Raw genomic sequence first — 13,128 nt, forward strand, 5'->3', positions numbered from 1 at the left:
GAAGCAGACATAATTAATATAAATTTTATTTTATTTTTATCAATTGAACGCCCAACTATATTTGGAAATATTTTTCTAATTTCCAAAAGAACAAAAAAAAAAATAAATATTAAAAATATATATGTAATACATATAAAATTTATTTAGAATTAAAAAAAGCGACTACTAAATGATAAAAACATTTTTGAACAAGAAGTAGGTATTTTTTTTTTTAATTTTCGTTTAATCAGTTAAACCATAAAATAATTTGAAAATGCTTTCCCGCTTTTTTAAAAACTATTCATGAATTCATTTTAAAATTTTCATCAAATATCAGCAATAAATAATGAATTATTTAAAAAAAAAATATTATATAAAATTTAGCCTTAAAATAATTTACAAACATTTTCTAGCTATTTGGCACACATTTTTCGAATAAAAATTTAGCCAGTCATATAGCTTTTTCCAGTTGGGTCATGTACATACATACATATACCGCTAACATATAGTAACACATATAAATACATATAAATATTCAAACAATTTGCAAAAAATTACCATATATGATTTAATATGGTGTTAATGATACGAATAGAAATGATATATCAAATAACAACAAAAGCCAAAAGCAAACACAAACAGTTATTTATTGGAATTCCAAAACACATTATAAATAATAAAGAAAAATTCGAATAATATATTATATTATTATAAATAATTATATTTTATGTACTTTACTAGCACACCAAACGATGCTTCGCAAAAATTAAAAATTTAAAAAGAAATATATGATAAATTTTCATTGGTTTCCAAAAAATTTATTCATATTAGAATTTGAAAACTATAAATAAAAAATTTAAAAAGAAAAAAAAAACATAAAAGACAAACAAAAATAACAATTTGTTCAGATTTGAAAACAAAAACTTATATTGGACATATTTTTAAATATTTTTGGCATGTCTGAAAAAAAATTAAACAAGTGTTCAAAAAATTTATTAGCGTAAAACAAAAGAAAAGAGAAATTAAATATTTTGTATTGATTTAGAAAAGTGTATAAATAACTGATTATTTGTTAAAAATTATTTTTTAAGAAATAAATATTTTTCGTGTGTCTGCAAAAAAAATAATTTTTCAAAAATATGATCAACATAAAATTTATTATTAAATGTATGCCAAAAAAATTAAATATATTTTATTGATTTAGTAAAAGGTATATATAACTGTTTATATATTGCAAAATTTTATTTTCTAACCAAAAATTCTAAAAAAAAAATTAAATTTTTATATATAATAAGAAAAAAGATATGTTTTGTGTGTCTGAAATTTCAAATAAAAAAAGTTAGTATGAATAAAAATTTTAAAAATAATTAAGGGAATTATATTAATAATAATTTTTTTTTAACTTGTGCCAAATAATATAGATGTGTAGATTTTGAATTAAAAAAATATGTGTGTTTATAAAAAAAAACAAAATTATGTAAACTATAATTTTTAAGTAAACAAAAATTTTCGCCAAATATTTTGTAAAAAAATTAAAAAGTTGTAGCGCTATTTAATATATCTATAATGATATGTTTTTTAAATTTTAGTAATTAACTAATTTAATTAACTTTTAAATTTTAGTAATTGAGGATATTACTCAAGGTTTCTTTTTTATCATATTTCCAATTTTTCTTCTTTAATGTTTAAATAATTAAAAATTTTTTTTTTAGGAATTACCAGCAGAATTACAAAAGTCAGTTAAATTATTTTTAAAAGAATTTTTAATGCTTAAAACACTTTTATAATTTCCTTTTATGGGATATTTATGATAAAAAAGAAATCTTGCGTAATATCCTTAATTGCTAAAATGTAAAAATTAATTATTTATGTAAAATTTAAAGTTATATTAATATATTATAAATAGCTTCTTTATATTTCGTTGTACTTTTTTAAATGGTATCTGTTTGTTGAATGAAATATTCAAAGTGTAAAAAAAAATGCTAAAATTTTTTATTTAGTTGGGGATTTTAATTTTTTTTTGTAGTTTTTTATAATTTTTTTTTAATGAAATTTTTTTTATATTTATTTTTTCTATTTTTGAAAAATTTAAGTATTATGCTTAACGATTTCTAGTTTTAAATTTTATTTTTAGAATTCATTTTACTTTTTATTTTAAAATTGTATATTATTGTTTTTAAAAAATACGTTCCCATTTTTTTCTAATTTAAATGCTTTTCTAATTCTTTTCATTCCAGCACACTGAACTCCTTATGGAAAATAAAGTGAAATTTTATGTTTGTAATTAAGAACAACTCGCGCGGAGGGTAAAAAGAAATACATAAATTTGATTTAAAAAATAAAAATTTTTAATTTACAATTAACAAACCTAAAAAGAAAACACAACGAAAGCGAACAGTGAGAGAGAGACTCAAACACAACAACGCTAATCGCCACAAAAGTGAAGTGTGAAGTGCGAAATTCAACGCCAACTGCCAACATACACATACCCACACGCACACACACACTTACGCAAAGAAAAACATTTTCTTACCGCACATTTTCCATTTTTCTTCGGTGAATTTTCGTCGTTCCGCTGAAAATCGCGCGTGACGCGTCGTCCTCTATACGTCTTCTTCTGTGTTATTTCTTGCCGCCACTTCGCCTTCAACTGCCAATTTGCCACATAAATACAAAAGCACAAACTCATTTTGCAAAGACTTTTTGCGCAGGCCTTCAGACTTCAGACTGTGGTGAGTTTACATACATCTTTTCTATATACATACTTGCATGTACACATACATATATAGTATGCACATTTTTATACATATGTATGTATGTACTTATGTGGTAATGTGCTCTATGCGTTGCTATGTGCATGCACTTGTTGTTCTTATTATTATTTAATTTATGAAATTTTATGCAACATAAACATAGCCATAAGTATGAATGTACGTGTGTGTGCAGCAATGTAAAACAATAGACAAGAAAAATGCATGAAATAAATAAGTGTGGAAAAAATGGGCAAAACAATGACTGCGAAAATTTAATTAGCTTGTGTTTTTTTGCGCGGCGCTTTTTTGGTGTTTACCTGGTTTTTAGCAGCTCCATACATACATATGTGTCTCATATCTACATACTTACATATACATATGTATTTCCTTGCATGCTATCTGAAAAAAAATAAATGGTGTTGCGTATACGCCATGTTGCACATTTTGTAATTCATATTGTTTTTTGTGTTTAGGTTAGCTTAAGAAATATTTTTGCTTTTTTTTGTTTCTTTTAAGCAATTTAACACAGATATTTTTTATTATTTCTTTCTTAAAAAAAACGTATGTTAAATTGCGAAATAAATAAAAAAATAATATAATATACAACAAAATATTTCTTTTATTTGTTGTTATTCTATGCCAGGGTTTTGTGCTAGCGTAGGTTAAAGTAGACTTTAATTAGAAATTAGAACAAAAGCATTTTAAAATTTAAAAAAAGAAGTCTTTTAAGGCAATGTAATATTTTTTGCTAATAAACTAATTATTACACAAATAATAAAAAAATATTTTCTTATTTAAATTTTTTTTATTTCGCGGTGAAAATACTTATATTTTTGTTTTTTAAATTTACATATTTTTATTAAAATAAAAGACATATTCAAGAAAAAATAAGTATTATAAATTTTTTATAAATTTAATATATAAACTTTCGAAAGAAACTTTAATTATTTAATAATTTTTTTATTTGGTGAATTGACAAAACTTCCGTATCAGGAATTATTTAATTATTCTCATTATTTATTTTGTCAGCTTTAAAATCATCCCCTCCAGATGTAAATCACTTATGCCAATGATTTTTTCAGACCTCGAAATACTTTTCATAGGCACTTTTTGGAATGGCCTTCAGCTCCTTCGGTGAATGGTATTCATTGCGTTGTCGGCTTTAAATTCGTTTTCAATCGTACACTTTTTGAAAAATGTTCAACGTTATAGAGAGTTATAGTCGAGCAAGGATCCGTTTCATACCCAAAATATCCGACATAATAATTCGAACGGATTCACGAGACATATCGAGCTCTCTTGCCATCTCTCTAACACTTGCCTGACGATTTTCAAGCACCATATTCTTCACTTTTTTAATATTTTCATCAATTGAAGAGGTCGAAGTACGTCCAGAACAAGGCATGTTTTCGTCTTTCAGCTTTGTACAGACTTAAGCAGTTACTGTAAACAGACTGGTTGACAGATCGCGCTCTTATTTGCCATAGTCGTTAAAGACAGTCCTATAAACTTAGCAAAATATTTTTTTTAATATTATTTACCAGGGAAGTTTAATAAACATTTTCGGATGCTGTTTGTCACAGTGTATATTATATATACATATTTTTAAAAAGCTTCTAAATTCCCTAATTAAAATGTAAAAATAAAAATTTTGTTATTGCCTTTACGTTTTTCTCACTCTATGATTCTCTTTGGTGGCACTGTTTTTCAGTTCAATTCTTTAGCATGCACTTAGCATATTTTACTTAAAGTCACATAATAACAATTAGACCTTGCAATGCAAGTGTTTCTAAGACTACTGCTCTAAGCGTTCATAAAAATTTTCCAGGTATTAAAAAAACACGAAATAAGCAAAAAAGTAAAAGAAACCTTGCACAAAAAGGTAAATATTAATAAATTTTTTGTCGTATTTTTATTTAAAAATTATTTTTTTGTAAAAAATGTTTAACTTATGATTATTTTTCTACTTATGATATATCTTTAAATTTATTATAATTTATTTGTATTTTCTTAATTATTTTAATTTTTATTATATTATATGTTTTTAGTTTAATTTTCTGTTTTTTATTAATTTTAATTTTTTTTTGTTAATTTCTTTTTTTCACTATATCTCATCGGTGAAAGCGTATTTGTCGTGAACTTTTACCCAAATCTAAAATCCGAAAGCGTATGAACATGATTTTCTTTTTTCGTTGTGTTTTCTTGTCTTGCCATCAGTCCATGTCTGCCCTACCTGTCAACACTTCCTCCGACTTCCGTTTGTAAAATGTGGTTGTTTTGTTTTTATATATTTATTCATTTATATAAAATTCCCGTTAGAGCCTTGGCTTTTGACGGCCATTAGTTGCTATTGTTTTTGTAATTTTGTCTGTCTCTTTTTGAACGATAACTTTTGGCAGATAATTTAAATTCAATTACCGAACAACTGCAAAAGCTTTGGTTTGTTGTGTATTTTTTAATTTTTTTTTTGGTTTGTGTGTTGTTGATTTTTGTGTTTATGGTTTGAGTGTGTTGTTGTTTTAGGTGTGTAACTATATTTTTTGGGGTTGGCGTCTCCCAGCCGGTCAAGCAGTCAATCAGTTGGTGATGGTGTCAGACAAATTTCGTGAATTATTTGTGTTGACGAGGTTAAAAGTTGTTGATTTTTGTTAAATGTGTAATTGTTATGAATTTTCTTCCCAAAACTATATATTTTAGTTTTATTTACTTTCTATATACTTTTGCATAATTTAACCTTTTGACATAAATTGTTTCTGGACATTTTATACTGTTTGGTTTTCTTTAAAGAAATATTCAGGAATGGGATAAATTGAAAGCAAATAATTTTCGGTTGGATAATAATTTAATAGTTAGAAAGAATAGCATTAAAAAGTGTCGGGATCAAGATTTTGATTAACTGTAAATTTTCATAAGGGATAAAATTAAAAATAATATTCCTGAACATTAAAGGTTAAAGGTCCCATGCAGACAATTTTTCGAGAAATGAACTTTTCAGGTATTAAACTGATACACATACCTTTAAATTGGCACACATACCCTTTCACCATAAAGAACTTCTATTATTGGGATTATTTGTCTAATTTAAAATTATACAAGTATATATAATGGGTTGTCAAGAAAGTCTTGCGGTATTTTTATTGATTTTTTTTTTATTGAAATTGAAATGAATTTTTGATGACTCATGCCCAGCTCTTGACCGACGGCTGCTACTATGCCAGTCTCTTTCAACCAATTCAGCGATTTTATCGCAATTTTCGACGACAGGCCTTCCGGAGCGTGGAGCATCTTCGACCACACCAGAACGAAAACGTTGAAACCAACGTTGTGCGGTGGAAATGGAAACTGTATCGGGTCCATAAACTGCACAAATTTTATTGGCGGCTTGAGATGCATTTTTGCCTTTATCGTAGTAGTACTGTAAAATATGCCGTATTTTCTCTTTATTTTGTTCCATGTTTGCGACGCTATAACTCACGAACAACTTAAAAGTGTTAGCGCGTGAAATGAGCTTTCTAAAAAGGTATAGCATGACGATGCGACGAATAAAACTAGAATTACGCGCTTTCAGCGCCAACTAGCGAAAATACCGCAAGACTTTTTTGACAACCCATTATATCCTCATACTAATCCTTTCTAGTAGTACTCAAAAGCAAACGCTTCCAAAATGTTTAATGGAATAGAACGATCCAAATAAAATCAATTGAATATAGCCAAAGGCAAAGCTGCTTCATTATTGCTCGACCGGGAGTAGATTAGAGTTCTCTAATCATCTTTTGATCTATCATTTGTTAACTGGCACTCAAGTAATGTTTGAGAAAACCAGGTAAAGTAAATATTATCACGAGGTTCTTGTGTACTCAAATGGCACCTAGAAGGTCTAGAAAAAAAAGATATCTTTCTTTAGATATACCCTATAGGCAATCATGTAAAAGTACTAAAAATGTTACCCAATCTACTGTCAGATATGTCTTAAAATTGGATAAAGTAAATCTTGTCAACACTTCCTTCATTCGTGGGTGCTTTTTGGGAAACTAAGGTTGAAGACCTTGCCACGCATATCGTTATCTATTCAGATTCTGGTAGATTCGTGCGTTGTATTGGATGACTCGTTCGAGATTAAATCCTGTTTGGAGCTATAACCTTGGAGAAGTTCTTCTAGAACCAAAGCTCTTTGACTGAGAAACTAACTAGGACCCCTTATAAACCTCGTTTTTGTTTTGAAGTCGTCAAATCTGCTGTTGTCAAGAAGTTAATAAGTTCTCGACAACCACAATCCAGAGCTTTTTTCCAAAGGGCAAATTCGGAGTAGTTAGTTTAAATGGGTGATCTAAATTGTTGCTGCAAATAGTCCTCAGACAACTTCAAAATATCGTACTTTAAAGTCCTTTTCTGTCTCATTTCAATCGACTCGACCGCTTAAGGCCAATTATTCCTTTCGATTTCTACCAAACTTAACTTTTGTGCAGTACCTTCAAATATAAACATTGAAATTACGCTTCAGGCCTACAGCTCGGATGAAAATTGAACACCTGACAGACAACAGGTCCACAACAACTGCGTTGCCTTCTTAGTTGCATTGTTTGGCAAACAAAGGCTGGGAAAATTCATACTCTTTTTTCTATACCTTTTCAGCAAATCTAAATTATTTAGATTTGTTTGAGGTTTGATTTGATTTCCCCTCCACTTTTGGTTTGAGACCAGCGCACAATGCAATTGTTAAATTGTTGCATCAACAGTGTAAATATCAAATGGAAATATGTCTCGCATGCGCACAAAGCCAGATTGATCGGCTGATATACACATATGCATGTATGTGAGTGTGTGCATGTGAAGACGAAGAGACGATAGGCAGACTAAAGTGTTTGCAAAGCTGTAGACAGTGCGTCCAGTGTATAGTGTTGGTGTTGTTGCCTTTACGTAATATTTTAATGCTGTCATTGTTATTATTGTTGTCGTTTTTAGTAACTCAACTGTTGTTGTCTTTTTCTGTGATGTTTGCTATGTTTGCATTTGCAGTTTTTTCTGCTTTTCTGGCAACTTCAGACATATTTTCTTGCCGCGTTTCACATTGGCCCACTCTTCGCTCACTCTCTCTAAATTTTCATGGTTTAGTTATGCAGTTTGTGGTGATTTAAAGCGTCTGCTTGAAGTTTCAAACAAAGGCGAAAGGGTGATTAAATGCAAGAGATTTAATAAAGTCGAATGACCTTTTTTATGATCACATGATTATGTTATATTGATATTGAAAGTTAAAGGTGAAAATTGCTGTTACACAATAGTGCAGTTATTCAGTGGGATTTCTTCAATTTAATAAAAATATTTTGATCGTTTTTCAGGGCGTTTCTCGTAATAGACTGTTGAAATTATGGTATATTTAGGGTTTAGCTGCAAATATTAAAATGGAAATAAAATAAAATAAATTAGCATAAAATAAAATTGGGACTGATTCAGCTTTCTTCGGGCTTCCTCTGTGTCTCTGGCTGGAATAACTGCTGCTATGTCGTTCGCGTGGCCGATTAAATAATATTCGTCTGGCATTTAAAGTTTTAGTATTTCGCCATAACTAATCTTCTACAGGTCTGTGCCTAAAACAGATCCTTGTGCTGTTTAACTAATATTAAGTTTTTAATTATAGTTCTCATTTTCAAAAGATATAAGTGCATATTATAAGTATTCAAGAAGCTGTTAAAGCAAGACCTAAAGCCCACAAACCACAATCCAGATAAGTGTAGTTGCATTTTAAGCATACCAACTCCACCCAGGTGACCAACTTTGCCTTATCGCATGCAAATAAATTATATTTACTTGTGTCTTTTGAAAAATTCCCGATACCATGAAATTCTCTAGCCTCCAACGGCAAACATGAAGCAAAAAAAGTAAACAAACAAAGCAGGTGTCACCTTAATTCAACACTACCTATGTCCGATTCCAATGACATCAGCGAAATTTTTCGTGCCAAACAAAAGCAAAAGAAACACAACAAAACAATACCGTAAGCATTGGCTATCACAACAACAACGTCACTTGCATATTTATTTAATTTAGTAGCAACTGTTGCTGTCAATGTCAATTAATGCCAGCCAAGCCAAATCAAGACAAAACCGAGCCAGCCAGACCAAGAGCCAAGAGCCAAGTCAAACCCAGCTAACTCAAGCGCAGCTAAGCTGTACGAGGCTGTAACGGTATGGTGGTATGTTGCAATGTCAGCACTTTTCTCCAAATGACAAACATACATACATACACCCATATATGTAAAAACATTTAAATATGTGTTATTGTTTTAGTAATGCATGAATTTATTGTTGTTGTTGTGGTGGTATGGAGAATTGGTGACACTTGTGACAGGCAGGCAGCAGCCTGCACATTTGGTACAAGTGTGTAGATTTTGCTGCTTTTAAATTGCTGGCAATGAGGCAGGCTCTGCGGATTTAGAGCTTTAAAATTATAAATTTATTTAAAAAAATTTATTAAAATTAATCAACAAATTTTTTCCAAAATTTAAATTAAAAGTTTTTAGTAAATTAAAAAAAAAAAATTCCAAAATTTGTATTTACATTTTTTTTTAAATTAATTTATTGCTTTTGATTAGCCTAGTTGATAATTACCAACTTTTCAATAAATTTTATCCTCACTGACCGAAATCAGTCAAATGTTTATTTTTTGACTAAATTGAAGATATAAAAAAAATATTCTCTACATAATAAAAAATTGCTAAAATTAGTTTTTTATGCATTATTTTTAGTTTTTTATTCATAAAATATTTAATAATCCTCCATATTCGAAAACGTATAAATTATTTTGCGAATTAAGTGAAGGAAGGACGATTAAAAATTTCACATTTACTTACAGCTCAAAATAACAAAATAATTTCTAAATATATTTTTTTAATTTTTATTATAATTTATAATATTTTTAATTTTTAATTTAGAAAATTATACAAATTTCTCCTTATTTGGACTGTTAATAATTTCGGAATTTGTAATCTTCAATACTTCAGTTTACTCATAATGGGTTGTCAAAAAAGTCTTGCGGTATTTTTATTGAATTTTTTTTTTATTGAAATTGAAATGAATTTTTGATGACTCATGCCCAGCTCTTGACCGATGCTACGGCTGCTACTATGCCGGTCTCTTTCGATTCAGCGATTTTATCGCAATTTTCGACGACAGGCCTTCCGGAGCGTGGCGCATCTTCGACCACCTCTACACCAGAACGAAAACGTTGAAACCATCGTTGTGCGGTGGAAATGGAAACTGTATCGAGTCCATAAACTGCACAAATTTTATTGGCGGCTTGAGATGCATTTTTGCCTTTATCGTAGTAGTACTCTAAAATATGCCGTATTTTCTATTTATTTTGCTCCATGTTTGCGACGCTATAACTCACGAACGACTTAAAAGAAACGACAATCAATCAAACACGTGTTAGCGCATGAAATGAGCTTTCCAAAAAGGTATAGCATGACCCGATGCGACGAAAACTAGAACTACGCGTTTTCAGCGTCAACTAGCGAAAATGCCGCAAGACTTTTTTGACAACCATTATATATTATATTAGGGTGAGTCAAAAATATTTGAAAATTTCTATTAGATAATAAGAAAAAAATTGAAAACTGCAAAGCAGAAGATCTTCTCGTTAAAATTAAGAGTTCATGCTTGGAGAGACCTTTCTTAGAGGTGTGTATCAGCCAATTTTTCAGAATACCAAGCGAAAAAAGAATGTTTTTGACCCATCCTAATATACATAAGATATTATTGGAATTATTGAAAATAATTCACTTATATTACTCCGCATTTGAGCCAATTCAAATTCAAAATTTTTTCCAAAGACAAACAATAAAAGTAGTTTTTATTTGCAATGCAAAAGTTAAGAAATTGATCATTATGATAAAACATTAAGAAAAGTATCCACTTAACTAAACTTACTACCGTTAATGAAAGTGATTTTGATTATATGTTTGTATAACAACAACAACAATAATTAAATTTAAATGAAACCACAATGTTGCAGAAATTGCTCACACAACAACAATAACACAAAGGAGTAACAGCAGAAGGAAGGTGAAAAAATGCAAAGTGCGCCAAAAAACTGCGCATGTGTCTGTCCATTTGGCCACATATGTGCATAAATGTATTAGCTTGTGTGCGTGCGCAGCCGAAAAGCCAAAGCCACTGTTTGGCTTCCGCATCATTATGCCAACACTTGCAACACGCCGCCAAGCTGGCGACCGGCGAAGTGTTTTATTATTATTAAAGTCGCACGCCGAAGCCCGCTTTGCAGAGGACCTGTGTGCTGTATGAGTGTGTGCGGACTTTTGATTTGCATTGTTTTTTTATTATTGCTCTTTTATTTCGCTTTTAATTTACTGCCTCCTTTCGCTTGTGCGCTTGGCAGCTGTTGCGTTTGTTATTGTTTTGTATATAAATTTTTTGAAAATAAACTTTTCGTCTCACTGGCGCGCGGTTAGCTAACCACTCGCATGAATAGACAATCACCATTCCACCACTTAGACGGCCGAGCGACGAGCTCTAAAGACCAAGTGAGCTAGTCAACCACAGCATTGACTTAGCAAATGTAGTGCGATTTAATTTCGTCTTTCACCTTTCTTCTTCCTGCTGTCACCTCACTTCTTCATAGCTACAAATTAATGATGTTGTTATTATTTCAGTTTTCTATTATTTATTATTCATTTCTGTTTTGCTTATAATTGCGGCTGTCACTGCTGTGACATTAATAAAAGTGGGCAACATTTGCATTTTTCATGTTGATTAGCGCAAGTGTGGTGAATTCGTGGTGGCTCCACCACAGTTAAGAAGGAAATGGGGTCAAATATAAAAAAAATATTGCATAAAACACTAAAAGTTATTACCGAATAATTAAAATAAAATAAAAAAAATTAAAAATTTATGTAATTATAAATAAAATCAAGAAAAAACGTTAACTTTGCTGCACCGAAGCTTTAATATACTTCCTAGGTGCAATTCTTATAGCAAGTATATGTATAACTAATGCAGAAAGCGTAACCGGACCACGGTTTTCATTCATTGGAAATAATTTTCTTGTTCTTTCGGACCATATTGTTTGATAACAAATATTCTGGTCGAATTGATAGGGAAAAAGATCTTTTATGAAAATCTTCATTTTGATTTTGATCGGTTAGTTAGAATGACTGCTATACTAGTTGTAAGCAATTTGTTTGGACACTAATTTTCGCAAAATTTTGTGAAAATATCTCTTCAAATAAAAAAAGTTTATACATGAACTAATTTTTGAAAGGTCACTTTGTATGAAACCTATATGTTATAGTGGTTGTTGTTGTGTTGTTGTTGTTGTAGCGGCAGAATTCTCACGACAGTCGGGTCTACGTAACCGGAACGGACCCGGATTTTTATCCGGCCAAGGACTGTCAACTCGGCAGAATTCTGCCGCTACAACAACAACATGTTATAGTGATTCGATATCGGCGGTTCCAACAAAGAAGGAGCTACTTAAAGATAAAATATTCTGAGCAAAATTTCAGATCGATATCTCAAAATCTGAGAGACTGGGCCTAATCAACTCAGCTTGTCACGCTCATCATTTATATTATATATTATTTATAGGGTTTCCCACGTTTCCTTCTTCTTCTTCTTTATTGGCGTAGACACCGCTTACGCGATTATAGCCGAGTTAACAACAGCGCGCCAGTCATTTCCGTTTTTCGCTACATGGCGCCAATTGGATGAAGCCAGGTCCTTCGCCACCTGGTCTTTCCAACGGAGTGGAGGTCTTCCTCTTCATCTGCTTCCTCCGGCGGGCATTGCGTCGAATACTTTCAGAGCTGGAATGTTTTCGTCCATTCGGACAACATGACCTAGCCAACGTAGCCGCTGTCTTTGAATTATTACGGGACGGGAATTATGAGTGACTTATGAGTTTGGTTTTTGTTCGTCGAGAGAAGACTTTACTTCTCAGTTGCCTACTCAGTCCGAAGTAGCACCTGTTGGCAAGAGTGACTCTGTGTTGGATTTCAAGGCTGAGATTGTTGTTGGTGTTAACTCTGGTTCCAAGATAGACGAAATTATATACGACTTCAAAGTTATGTTAGAACCAAGTCGCGAGTGCGACGACTGTTTGTTTGATGACAGGAGATATTTCGTTTTGCCCTCGTGCCTACTTTCTTTAATACTGCCTTCATGCTTCTCTAATGTCCACTAAGATCTATTTGGGTTTTTAGTGGTATTTTATAAATAAGTATAAACCAACAATTTGCTTATTTCTTGCTTATTGGTGTGCTCTAAGAGCTGCTATATATTTGGTGATAGGATATTTCATGCGTGTCAGATTCTAGAAACAATTTTTCGCAAGATAGTCTCTTTCTCTAACTTGTATGACTAGAAAAAATAAGAAATTCTAA

At 30.8% G+C, this 13,128-nt stretch overlaps 1 protein-coding gene across 7 annotated transcripts in view; it reads left to right on the plus strand.

Annotated features, from left to right (window-relative positions):
* LOC126757634 (A disintegrin and metalloproteinase with thrombospondin motifs 5) overlaps positions 1-13,128 on the plus strand; it is a 160,593-nt gene that overhangs the window by 12,058 nt on the left and 135,407 nt on the right. For all 7 annotated transcript variants that reach the window (XM_050471694.1, XM_050471696.1, XM_050471697.1 and 4 more), the window contains exon 2: positions 2,217-2,711. The gene's annotated coding sequence lies outside the window, so the exon portion shown is untranslated. The remainder of the gene's footprint in view (positions 1-2,216; positions 2,712-13,128) is intronic.

The sequence above is a fragment of the Bactrocera neohumeralis genome, chromosome 4 (genome assembly GCF_024586455.1).
Source record: "Bactrocera neohumeralis isolate Rockhampton chromosome 4, APGP_CSIRO_Bneo_wtdbg2-racon-allhic-juicebox.fasta_v2, whole genome shotgun sequence".
Taxonomy (NCBI): domain Eukaryota; kingdom Metazoa; phylum Arthropoda; class Insecta; order Diptera; family Tephritidae; genus Bactrocera; species Bactrocera neohumeralis.